The sequence below is a fragment of the Xenopus tropicalis genome, chromosome 8 (assembly GCF_000004195.4).
Source record: "Xenopus tropicalis strain Nigerian chromosome 8, UCB_Xtro_10.0, whole genome shotgun sequence".
Lineage (NCBI taxonomy): Eukaryota > Metazoa > Chordata > Amphibia > Anura > Pipidae > Xenopus > Xenopus tropicalis.
The window spans coordinates 143,417,831-143,430,585 of record NC_030684.2 but is presented as its reverse complement, the minus strand read 5'-3'; positions in this window follow the sequence as shown (position 1 = coordinate 143,430,585).

Here is a 12,755-nt window from a genome sequence, read left to right as displayed (position 1 = left end):
TAGGGAGTATCCCGGTGTGGAGAGTATCCCGGTGTGGAGAGTATCCCAGTGTAGGGAGTATCCCAGTGTAGAGAGTATCCCGGTGTAGAGAGTATCCCGGTGTAGAGAGTATCCCGGTGTAGGGAGTATCCCGGTGTGGAGAGTATCCCGGTGTGGAGAGTATCCCAGTGTAGGGAGTATCCCAGTGTAGAGAGTATCCCAGTGTAGGGAGTATCCCAGTGTAGAGAGTATCCCGGTGTAGAGAGTATCCCGGTGTAGGGAGTATCCCGGTGTGGAGAGTATCCCAGTGTGGAGAGTATCCCAGTGTAGGGAGTATCCCGGTGTAGAGAGTATCCCGGTGTAGGGAGTATCCCGGTGTAGGGAGTATCCCGGTGTAGGGAGTATCCCGGTGTGGAGAGTATCCCAGTGTGGAGAGTATCCCAGTGTAGGGAGTATCCCGGTGTAGAGAGTATCCCGGTGTAGGGAGTATCCCGGTGTAGGGAGTATCCCGGTGTGGAGAGTATCCCAGTGTAGAGTATCCCAGTCTAGAGAGTATCCCAATGTAGGGAGTATCCCAGTGTAGAGTATCCCAGTGTAGGGAGTATCCCAGTGTAGAGTATCCCAATGTAGGGAGTATCCCAGTGTACAGAGTATCACTGGGCAGACCTTCTTAAACCTGGGAGTGAATAAACCAACTTTTACTTGTAAAGAGAATCCCAGTGTAGGGAGCATCCCGGTGTAGGGAGCATCCCGGTGTAGGGAGTATCCCAGTGTAGAGAGTATCCCAGTGTAGAGAGTATCCCGGTGTGGAGAGTATCCCGGTGTAGAGAGTATCCCGGTGTAGGGAGTATCCCGGTGTAGAGAGTATCCCGGTGTAGGGAGTATCCCAGTGTAGAGAGAATCCCAGTGTAGAGAGTATCCCGGTGTAGGGAGTATCCCAGTGTGGAGAGTATCCCAGTCTAGAGAGTATCCCAGTGTAGGGAGTATCCCAGTGTAGAGAGTATCCCAGTGTAGAGTATCCCAGTCTAGAGAGTATCCCAGTGTAGGGAGTATCCCAGTGTAGGGAGTATCCCAGTGTAGAGTATCCCAGTGTAGGGAGTATCCCAGTGTAGGGAGTATCCCAGTGTAGAGAGTATCCCAGTGTAGAGAGTATCCCAGTGTAGAGTATCCCAGTCTAGAGAGTATCCCAGTGTAGGGAGTATCCCAGTGTAGGGAGTATCCCAGTGTAGGGAGTATCCCAGTGTAGAGAGTATCCCAGTGTAGAGAGTATCCCAGTGTAGAGTATCCCAGTCTAGAGAGTATCCCAGTGTAGGGAGTATCCCAGTGTAGAGTATCCCAGTGTAGGGAGTATCCCAGTGTAGAGAGTATCCCAGTGTAGAGAGTATCCCGGTGTAGGGAGTATCCCAGTGTGGAGAGTATCCCAGTGTAGGGAGTATCCCAGTGTAGAGAGTATCCCGGTGTAGAGAGTATCCCGGTGTAGGGAGTATCCCGGTGTGGAGAGTATCCCGGTGTGGAGAGTATCCCGGTGTAGGGAGTATCCCGGTGTAGAGAGTATCCCGGTGTAGAGAGTATCCCGGTGTAGGGAGTATCCCGGTGTGGAGAGTATCCCAGTGTAGGGAGTATCCCAGTGTAGGGAGTATCCCGGTGTAGAGAGTATCCCGGTGTAGAGAGTATCCCGGTGTAGGGAGTATCCCGGTGTGGAGAGTATCCCAGTGTGGAGAGTATCCCAGTGTAGGGAGTATCCCGGTGTAGAGAGTATCCCGGTGTAGGGAGTATCCCGGTGTGGAGAGTATCCCGGTGTGGAGAGTATCCCAGTGTAGGGAGTATCCCAGTGTAGAGAGTATCCCAGTGTAGAGAGTATCCCGGTGTAGGGAGTATCCCAGTGTGGAGAGTATCCCAGTGTAGGGAGTATCCCAGTCTAGAGAGTATCCCAGTGTAGGGAGTATCCCAGTGTAGGGAGTATCCCAGTGTAGAGTATCCCAGTGTAGAGAGTATCCCAGTGTAGAGTATCCCAGTCTAGAGAGTATCCCAGTGTAGGGAGTATCCCAGTGTAGAGTATCCCAGTGTAGGGAGTATCCCAGTGTAGAGAGTATCCCAGTGTAGAGAGTATCCCGGTGTAGGGAGTATCCCAGTGTGGAGAGTATCCCAGTGTAGGGAGTATCCCAGTGTAGAGAGTATCCCGGTGTAGAGAGTATCCCGGTGTAGGGAGTATCCCGGTGTGGAGAGTATCCCGGTGTGGAGAGTATCCCAGTGTAGGGAGTATCCCAGTGTAGAGAGTATCCCGGTGTAGAGAGTATCCCGGTGTAGGGAGTATCCCGGTGTGGAGAGTATCCCGGTGTGGAGAGTATCCCAGTGTAGGGAGTATCCCAGTGTAGAGAGTATCCCGGTGTAGAGAGTATCCCGGTGTAGGGAGTATCCCGGTGTGGAGAGTATCCCGGTGTGGAGAGTATCCCAGTGTAGGGAGTATCCCAGTGTAGAGAGTATCCCAGTGTAGGGAGTATCCCAGTGTAGGGAGTATCCCAGTGTAGAGAGTATCCCGGTGTAGAGAGTATCCCGGTGTAGGGAGTATCCCGGTGTGGAGAGTATCCCAGTGTGGAGAGTATCCCAGTGTAGGGAGTATCCCGGTGTAGAGAGTATCCCGGTGTAGGGAGTATCCCGGTGTAGGGAGTATCCCGGTGTGGAGAGTATCCCAGTGTGGAGAGTATCCCAGTGTAGGGAGTATCCCAGTGTGGAGAGTATGCCAGTGTAGAGAGTATCCCGGTGTGGAGAGTATCCCAGTGTAGGGAGTATCCCAGTGTGGAGAGTATCCCAGTGTAGGGAGTATCCCAGTGTAGGGAGTATCCCACTGTAGAGAGTATCCCAGTGTAGAGAGTATCCCAGTGTAGAGTATCCCAGTGTAGAGTATCCCAGTCTAGAGAGTATCCCGGTGTAGGGAGTATCCCAGTGTAGGGAGTATCCCGTTGTAGGGAGCATCCCAGTGTAGGGAGCATCCCAGTGTAGAGAGTATCCCGGTGTAGGGAGTATCCCGTTGTAGGGAGCATCACAGTGTAGGGAGTATCCCGGTGTAGGGAGCATCACAGTGTAGGGAGTATCCCGGTGTAGGGAGCATCACAGTGTAGGGAGTATCCCGGTGTAGGGAGCATAACAGTGTAGGGAGTATCCCGGTGTAGGGAGCATCACAGTGTAGGGAGTATCCCGGTGTAGGCAGTATCCCGGTGTAGGGAGTATCCCGTTGTAGGGAGCATCACAGTGTAGGGAGTATCCCGTTGTAGGGAGTATTCCAGTGTAGAGAGTATCCCAGTGTAGAGTATCCCAGTCTAGAGAGTTTCCCAGTGTAGAGAGTATCCCGGTGTAGGAAGTATCCCAGTGTAGAGAGTATCCCAGTGTAGGGAGTATCCCGTTGTAGGGAGCATCACAGTGTAGGGAGTATCCCGGTGTAGGGAGTATTCCAGTGTAGGGAGTATCCCGTTGTAGGGAGCATCACAGTGTAGGGAGTATCCCGGTGTAGGCAGTATCCCGGTGTAGGGAGTATTCCAGTGTAGGGAGTATCCCGTTGTAGGGAGCATCACAGCGTAGGGAGTATCCCGGTGTAGAGAGTATCCTGGTGTAGGCAGTATCCCGGTGTAGGGAGTATTCCGGTGTAGGGAGTATCCCGGTGTAGAGAGTATCCCAGTGTAGAGTATCCCAGTGTAGAGAGTATCCCAGTGTAGGGAGTATCCCAGTGTAGAGTATCCCAGTCTAGAGAGTATCCCAGTGTAGAGTATCCCGGTGTAGGGAGTATTCCAGTGTAGGGAGTATCCCGGTGTAGGGAGTATCCCAGTGTAGAGTATCCCAGTGTAGGGAGTATCCCAGTGTAGGGAGTATCCCAGTGTAGAGTATCCCAGTGTTGGGAGTATCCCAGTGTAGAGAGTATCCCAGTGTAGAGTATCCCAGTCTAGAAAGTATCCCGGTGTAGGGAGTATCCCAGTGTAGAGAGTATCCCGGTGTAGGGAGTATCCCAGTCTAGAGAGTATTCCAGTCTAGAGAGTATTCCAGTATAGGGAGTATCCCGGTGTAGGGAGTATTCCGGTGTAGGGAGTATCCCGGTGTAGAGAGTATTCCAGTCTAGAGAATATCCCGGTGTAGGGAGCATCCCGTCGTAGGGACTATCCCGGTCTAGAGAGTATTCCGGTCTAGAGAGTATCCCAGTGTAGGGAGCATCACAGTGTAGGGAGTATCCCGGTGTAGAGAGTATCCCGGTGTAGGGAGTATCACAGTGTAGGGAGTATCCCGGTGTAGAGAGTATCCTGGTGTAGGGAGTATCTCTGTGTAGGGAGCATCAAAGTGTAGAGAGTATCCCGGTGTAGGGAGTATCCCGGTGTAGGGAGTATTCCGGTGTAGGGAGTATCCCACTGTAGGGAGTATCCCAGTGTAGGGAGTATCCCAGTGTAAAGTATCCCAGTGTAGGGAGTATCCCAGTGTAGGGAGTATCCCAGTGTAGAGTATCCCAGTCTAGAGAGTATCCCAGTGTAGGGAGTATCCCAGTGTAGAGTATCCTAGTCTAGAGAGTATCCCAGTATAGAGAATATCCCAGTATAGAGAATATCCCAGTGTAGGGAGTATCCCAGTATAGGGAGTATCCCAGTATAGAGAATATCCCAGTGTAAGGAGTATCCCGGTGTAGAGAGTATCCCAGTGTAGGGAGTATCCCAATATAGAGAATATCCCAGTATAGGGAGTATCCCAGTATAGAGAATATCCCAGTGTAAGGAGTATCCCGGTGTAGAGAGTATCCCGGTGTAGGGAGTATCCCGGTGTAGGGAGTATCCCGGTGTAGGGAGCATCACGGTGTAGGGAGCATCCAGGTGTAGGGAGTATCCCGGTGTAGGGAGTATTCCGGTGTAGGGAGTATCCCGGTGTAGGGAGCATCACGGTGTAGGGAGTATCCCGGTGTAGAGAGTATCCCGGTGTAGGCAGTATCCCGGTGTAGGGAGTATCCCACTGTAGGGAGTATCCCAGTGTAGAGTATCCCAGTGTAGGGAGTATCCCGGTGTAGAGAGTATTCCAGTGTAGGGAGTATCCCAGTGTAGAGAGTATCCCAGTGTAGGGAGTATCCCAGTGTAGAGTATCCCAGTCTAGAGAGTATCCCAGTGTAGGGAGTATCCCAGTGTAGAGAGTATCCCAGTGTAGGGAGTATCCCATTGTAGAGAGTATCCCAGTGTAGGGAGTATCCCAGTGTAGAGTATCCCAGTCTAGAGAGTATCCCAGTGTAGGGAGTATACCAGTGTAGAGTATCCTAGTCAAGAGAGTATCCCAGTATAGAGAATATCCCAGTATAGAGAATATCCCAGTGTAGGGAGTATCCCAGTATAGAGAATATCCCAGTGTAGGGAGTATCCCAGTGTAGAGAGTATCCCAATGTAGGGAGTATCCCAGTGTAGAGAGTATCCCAGTGTAGGGAGTATCCCAGTGTAGAGTATCCCAGTCTAGAGAGTATCCCAGTGTAGGGAGTATCCCAGTGTAGAGTATCCCAGTGTAGGGAGTATCCCAGTGTAGAGAGTATCCCAGTGTAGGGAGTATCCCAGTGTAGGGAGTATTCCAGTGTAGAGTATCCCAGTGTAGGGAGTATCCCAGTGTAGAGTATCCTAGTCTAGAGAATATCCCAGTATAGAGAATATCCCAGTGTAGGGAGTATCCCAGTTTCAAACATATATAACTGTGTGTATATGTTTTGTTTCCCAAACCGAGGCCACTTTTTACCTCCAGTCGTTGGTTCTTCACAAACCAGCCTTCAGGTGACCCCCCAGTTAGTCAGTTAGTGGCACTTGTTCAAAAATAGAAAATTATTGCTGAACTTTGTATAAAATACTTACAAAAAAAGCTTTAGCTCCTAGTTTTTGCTCTGTGCTGCAACCAAATACAACTACAAAAATCCAAAAAGTAGGAAAAAAGCTTCAGTAGATTTACTGCAAAACATTTATTGTGGGTAGTGGTAACACTTAACACTTAGTGGCACTTGTGTAGGTAGGACGGAAGCCTTTACAATACTTAGACAAATGAATAGATGCTGGAACTCCCCCAGGAGTTGGAGGAGAAGCTTCCACATTTGTGGACTGGTTCTATTGCATAACCTTTACCTTGGGATTATAGGTTTTGTGTCTGTGAGGAAAATTCTTTGACGACCCTTATGACTGCCCCATAAATCTTCCTCTCAAAAGTATGTCCCATGCCCATGGTCGTACCTACACTTGATCTCATTCGGAAACTCCAGCAATGAAGGAGTATTTCCAGTCAACAGTGTGACTTTATACAGTCCTCCTCATCTTCTCAAGCTGGGATTGACTTTTTCTTTGGACGAAACCAGAGGGAGATCTTCTTTTTGCCTTTTATTGATTATAGTGGCCTCAATTAAATCAGTTGAGCTTGATGTCCATGGGGCCTATAACGAGAAAGCAATGAGTGGAAGACCAGCCAGAGACAGCCATTATAAATATCTATATTCCCTAGCATTCTTCCAAGAATCTATGAATGACTTGTTGGGTCAAGGGTTGTCTGGATGACATTTTAGATTTTTCAGAGACTTGTCTAACCATCATCTCCAGGAGAAATACACTATATGGCAAAATTGTACCTTCAAAGTATATCAATCCCTTTCCTACCCCAGTCTGCTTCCTTGTGCTGCTTCTCAAATAAATTCTGTACAAAATTACAACATTGACAGCTTGGAACTACTGGCCACCAAATTGGTTCTTGATGACTTGAAAATTAAAACGACACAGCAGAGTGTGGCTAGCCAATTTCATGGTCTTCAGTTTGCAATGGAACCTCCGTCTGCTGTAGAACTTTCTTAACTTTCCATCCAACATATTCCCATCTCCATGGTCTTTGTATTGATATTGTTTCTGACAGGGGTTCCCAGTTGGTTTCCATGTTCTAGACAGCTCTGTGCAAATCGTTGGGAATTAAGTTTGATATTTTCTTCAGATCCCCAATCTATTGGAAGTGCAGAACAGGTCAACCAAGCCCTGGAGCCATTCTCTAGGTGCCATGTCCCTATATGACAGGATGACTGGTCTGACCTTCTCCCCTACACAATTTGCTCAGTATAATACTCCTCATACTTCCATAGGGAAATGTCCTTGTGTCTACAGTCACCATCCCTTTTCTCTTCCCTAAGAACGTTATGATGCCCCTGCTGTTAATAAATACCTTACTTATATGTCGGCTATATAGAGAGTTACTGAAAGTAACTTGGAGAAAGCATCATTGGTACAAAATAACCTGTGCCACAACCACAGTAATTCCCGACAGGTTCAACTGGGTATTTGCCTTCCCTCTGCTGGCAACTCCACCCAAGGTGGCAGCAAAGATAAACAAGAAGGAACAATGACCCCCATATATGGCTGCCTTTAGGTTGTTGTCCGTCACTTCCAAGGCAGGCAAGAACTAAGGAACAGAGGAAGAGCCTATAGAGTATAAGAGAAAATTATTAGATTTAGATTCTTTTTGAAGCAGTAGACCTAATATGTAACTTATAATGTCGAATAAAGGTATTAGAGGTTGCCCATGTAGCTGCCCTGCAGATTGCTTCAGGTTGAGCTCCCGCTTCTGCTGCCCAAGACGATGCAATACCCCTTGTCGAATGGGCTCTGATTCCCTGAGGCACTGGCTCCCCCTACTCCTTGTAAGCTTTTTGAACTGCCATGACAATCCATCTTCTCAAAGTTGCTGTTTTAGCTGGTTGTCCCTTTCTTGGTCCTGCTGGAATGACGAATAACCTCTCCGTCTTTCTCACATTCTCAGTCTTCTGTAGATAGATCTGTAAACAATAATGGAGATCTAAAGACTTCCATGCTGCCCCTTCTTGGGCATTCATATCCGGGACAAAGTCAGGAAGAATAATTGGCTCATTGATATGTAAACTACCTTGGGCAAAAACTGCAATAATGGTCGAAGAACCACAGAGTCCCCTTTAAAGACTGTATATGGAGCTCTCGCAGATAACGCCTGCAACTCACATGCTCTCCTAGCCGATGTTAAGGCCACTAAAAGGAAGGTCTTGAGTGTCAAATCCCACAGCGAAGCCTGGTCTAATGGCTCGAATGGTTTCCCAGTTAGAGCCTTCAGGACTAATGGTAAGTCCCATAGAGGAGATAAAGATCTAACAGGCAGCACAATCCTCACTGCTGCTTTAAAGAACCTAGAAACCAAGTGTTCTTCAATAAGCCTTCTCTCCAGAATAGCGGACAATGCTGACAACTGTACTCTCAGAGTGCTCAGGCTAAGACCCCTGTCCAGGCCACGTTGTAGGAATTCAAGAATCTCTGGAGTCGTTGGATTCCAGGGGTCTATGCCCTCTTTAGTTGCCCAGTCTTGAAACACATCCCACATTGCATAATATCTTTGAGATGTATTTGGTTTTCTAGACTTTAATAAGGTATTAATGACTGCCTGAGAACATCCCTGCTGCGCTAACCTTCTCCTCTCAGCTTCCAGGCCATCAGACTCAACCCTAAAGGATTCGGATGCCACAGACTCCCTTGGGACGACAGATCCTCCCTGATTGGCAGGGGAATTGGCACATCCTGGACCATCCTCCTCAACAGTGGATACCATGGCCGGCGTGGCCAATTTAGAAGAATTACCAAGGCCTCCATCTGAGTGTAAAAGATCTTCTGCAATACTCTGAAGATCATGGGGAAGGGGGGAAACACATACGCCCACAAGCCCATCCAGTCCTGGACTGAGGCATCCGTGGCCACTGCCTGGGGACAAGGAAACCTGGAGAAGAACCTCAGCACCTTCTGATTCTGTATTGTCGCCATAAGATCTATCGTTCGGTGGCCCAACCTGGTGACCCAGTTGAAGACCTGGGGATGGAGACTCCATTTCCCATCCTCCTCCTACTGAGTTGATCTGCCTGGAGATTCAACATGCCCAGCACATGAAGGGCTGTAATATCGATTAAATGGGCCTGTGCAAATGTCATAATAGGAATCAGCTCCTCCATCATAGCTCGACTTCTGGTCCCTCCTTGTCTCCTGATGTATGTGACAGCTGCCACATTGTCCGAGTGAATCCTGACAGGGAGAGAAATCAATTTGTTCTGGAAAATCATCAGTGCACAATTTACTGCCCTCAACTCGAGTATATTGGATGGTAGATGAGACAGATCCCTGCCCCATCCTCCCTGGGCTGAGAGGTTCTCTACATGAGCTCCCCAACCCAGACCTGAGGCATCTGTGTAGAGTTCCACATATTCTGGCTCCCTTAACGGAAAACCCTTCCTGAGGTTGACAGGTATTGACCACCACTGCAGATTCTGCTTCAGACACACAGACAAACGAATCTTCCGATTCCAGTTCTTTGTCTGACGATCCCACTGGGTCAGAAACTCCAGTAGGATTGGGGCGAATCTGCCACCTTGCCCACTTCACTAACCCAATTGTGGACGTCAGGGTACTCAAATACCTCATAAATTGCCTTGCAGACACCTGACCAATCTGGATCATTGCTGATGACATCTCTGTCACCTTGAAGATTCTGGTTAGAGGAAGGGAGATCATCTCTAAGTCTGTATCTATTTGAGCTCCAAGATACACTAGTTGTTGCGTTGGTCGTAAAAGACGTTTTTCTCTGTTGAGGCCCCAGCCAAAGCGTTCTAGAGTAGCTGCTACTATGTCCCTGTGACTTTCCAAGGTCTCTTTCTCTCTGGCGACTAACTAAAGGTCGTCTAAATATTGATATATTTCCAGACCCTCATCCCTGAGTTTTGTGATGACAACCACCCTATATCCTAGGGGATGTGGCTAACCCAAAAGGCAGGCATGAAAACTGCAGATGCTGATCATTTATGGAAAATTGCAGGAACCACTGAAGCACTGTGGCCACTGGAACATGTAAATAAATGTCTTTCAAGTCGATAAGTCCCCCGGACTTATTGCTGCTCTTATGGTTTGTATTGTTTCCATCTTGAAACTCTGTATTTTGAGGTACTCGTTTAGACGTCTGAGGTCTAATATTGGTCTCATCTCGCCCAATGCCTTTCTTATTAGAAAGAGAGGAGAATAGAAGCCCTTGCCTTCTTCTCCCTAAGGCACATGAACTGCTGCCCCCTTGGAAAGTAGATCTGCAATTTACTTTTTCATCACCATCCTGTTTAAAAGGGGAACTGGATAAGGAGTGTTGATAAAATTGTGAAAAAGAGGTTTGTGGCAGGATTCCAGTTGATACCCTCTCTTCACGACTGAGCAAACCCAAGCATCCTGTATCTCCTCTGCCCAAACCTCCCAAAACTGAAGCAATCTTGCCCCAACCTTGGGAAGATGGACTAACCCCCTGTCATTGTGACTTCTGCTGGGACTTGGGAGATCTTGGGTTATTGGACTTATTGCTTCCAAAAAGACTGTACTGTCCCAATCTCCAAGATGATGAATGAAAGGTCTCCTTACCAGGCCTATATGATCTGAAATCTTCTCTTCTTTTAGTAACAAATGTGTCTGTCTGACGTCTAGAAGGATCTTTAAACCCTCTTGGGGTTTGGGGGAGGAAAGTGCTTTTCCCCCCAGAAGACTTAAGGTCCCCATACACGGTAAGATCCGCTCGTTTGGCGAGATCGCCAAGCGAGCGGATCTTCCCCCGATATCCCCACCTATGGGTGGGCGATATCGGGTAGCTCGAAGTTAAAAAAAAAAATAATCCGATCGTTTGGCCCTGGGGCCAAACGACTGAATTATATAGGCGGCAATGTATCAGACGGTTCGGGGGCCGCATCAACGAGCCGATGCGGCACCGATCCGACTGAATCTTTTAACCTGGCCGATCGATATCTGGCCAATTTCAGGCCAGATATCGGTCGGCCAGTCCGCTCGATATCTGGCCAATTTCAGGCCAGATATCGGTCGGCCAGTCCGCTCGTTTCTGCCCCTACATGGGCAGATAAGCTGCCGAGTCGGTCCAAGGGACCGATATCGGCAGCTATTATCGGCCCGTGTATGGGGGCCTTTAGAAATGATTTCCTCTAATGCTTTACCAAATAGCGTTTTCCCTTCAAATGGTAATGTCCATTCTTTGAGGCTGTACCTGCGAACCAATATTTAGGCCAGAGGGCCCTCCTTGCTACTACAGCTAAAGCCATTGATCTCGCTGATAATTTAGTCAGGTCTCCTGCAGCTCCAAGACAAAAAGCTGTGGACAATTTTAAATCTGCCAGGGATGCCAAGATTCTCTCACGGGGCTCACCTCCCCTGGTCATTCGTTCTATATCTTCTATCCAAATGGACAGAAGCCTTAACTACTGACACCAAGGCTATAGAGGGCTTGCACATGGCTCCTGTTTCATATATAACTTCTTAAGCTCCGTCTCCATTCGCCTTTCCATCTTATGCTTCAAAGCTGAGACATCATCAGTTGGAAGGGCTGTCTTCCTGGATAACCTGGCCACTGGCGCATCCACAGTTGGAGGACTATCCCATACTTCCTGTGAATCCGGAGGAAAGGGATATAGCTTACCAAACTTGGCCTCCACCGGCACCTTCCTGGACATCTTGTGCCACTCTGAACTCACAACATCCTGCACCTCCTTGAGTACTGGAAAGGTGTGCTTTTTCTTTTTGGCAAAAATTACATTAGTCACTGACTGATCATGCTCCTCTAATACTAATGCACGCCTCACTGCCTTAATAAGGTCTGGTATATATTTCATATCAAAGAAGGAAGTCAACAGGGGTAGTAAGCCTACAAGCCATAACAGCCATTGATAACACACTTTTTCTGGCAGGCAGGGCCGCCATCAGAAATCACGGGGCCCCTCACAAATTTTCTGGCCCCCCCCCTCCTCCCATGCCCCTAATGGCCCCTCCCCCAGTGACCCCTCCCATCAATACAAACAACACACAGACTTTGGTAGCCAGGGCCCCCCTAAAACATTTGTGGCCAGGGGTTACATTTTGCATTGGTGCCAGAGCAGGTGCCCCTTAAAACATTGCTAGCCAGCCCAGGGCCCCCTAAAACATTAGTGGTCCTCCCCCAAATACTATGGCCCGCTCCTTCCTCCCACTCCCTCCCGCATCCTTCAGCTCCCCCGCCAGTATCCTCCGACTCCCCCCCCAGCATCCTGCTGCTTTCTCTAGGGCCCCCCTAGCACCCTCCTGCTTCCTCCAGCTCCCCCCAAGCATCCGCCAGTCCCCCCACCCCCAGCGTCTTCCTGCTTCCCCCCAGGGCCCCCCCCAAGCATCCTTCAGCTCCCCCCAGCATCCTCCAGGGCCCCCAAAGCATCCTTCAGCTCCCCCCAAGCATCCTCCAGTCCCCCCACCCCCAGGGCCCCCCCGGAAGCATCCTTCAGCTCCCCCCAGCATCCTCCAGCGCCCCCAAACCAAAAAGACATAAAGACAATTAAAATTTCCCCCTACCAGTGATACCAAACTTGGAGTTGTATGTTATGCCACTATTTGCACCTGCGATGTAAGTAGCAGCTTGTGGGAAGCACATGGGTGTCCACGTGCATGACTCTTATTAGTGCCCCATTCATTAGGCACCTGAAAGAGTGTTTGTTGATGCATAGCAGAGTTTATATGGGAGAACACTGCATACTACATATACACTATCAGAGCACAGCCAGCATAAGGGTGTATATGCTCTAGGGACTGGGTGCAATTAGGACCATATAAATGACATGCTAATGGCACACAACTGTGTAGCATAATTTACTGCAAGTACTGGCTTATGTGTCATTTCTTTCAAATAGGTTCTTATTTGATCTTTGGGGATAATCTATGGGGTGGTTTATGTGCAGAATA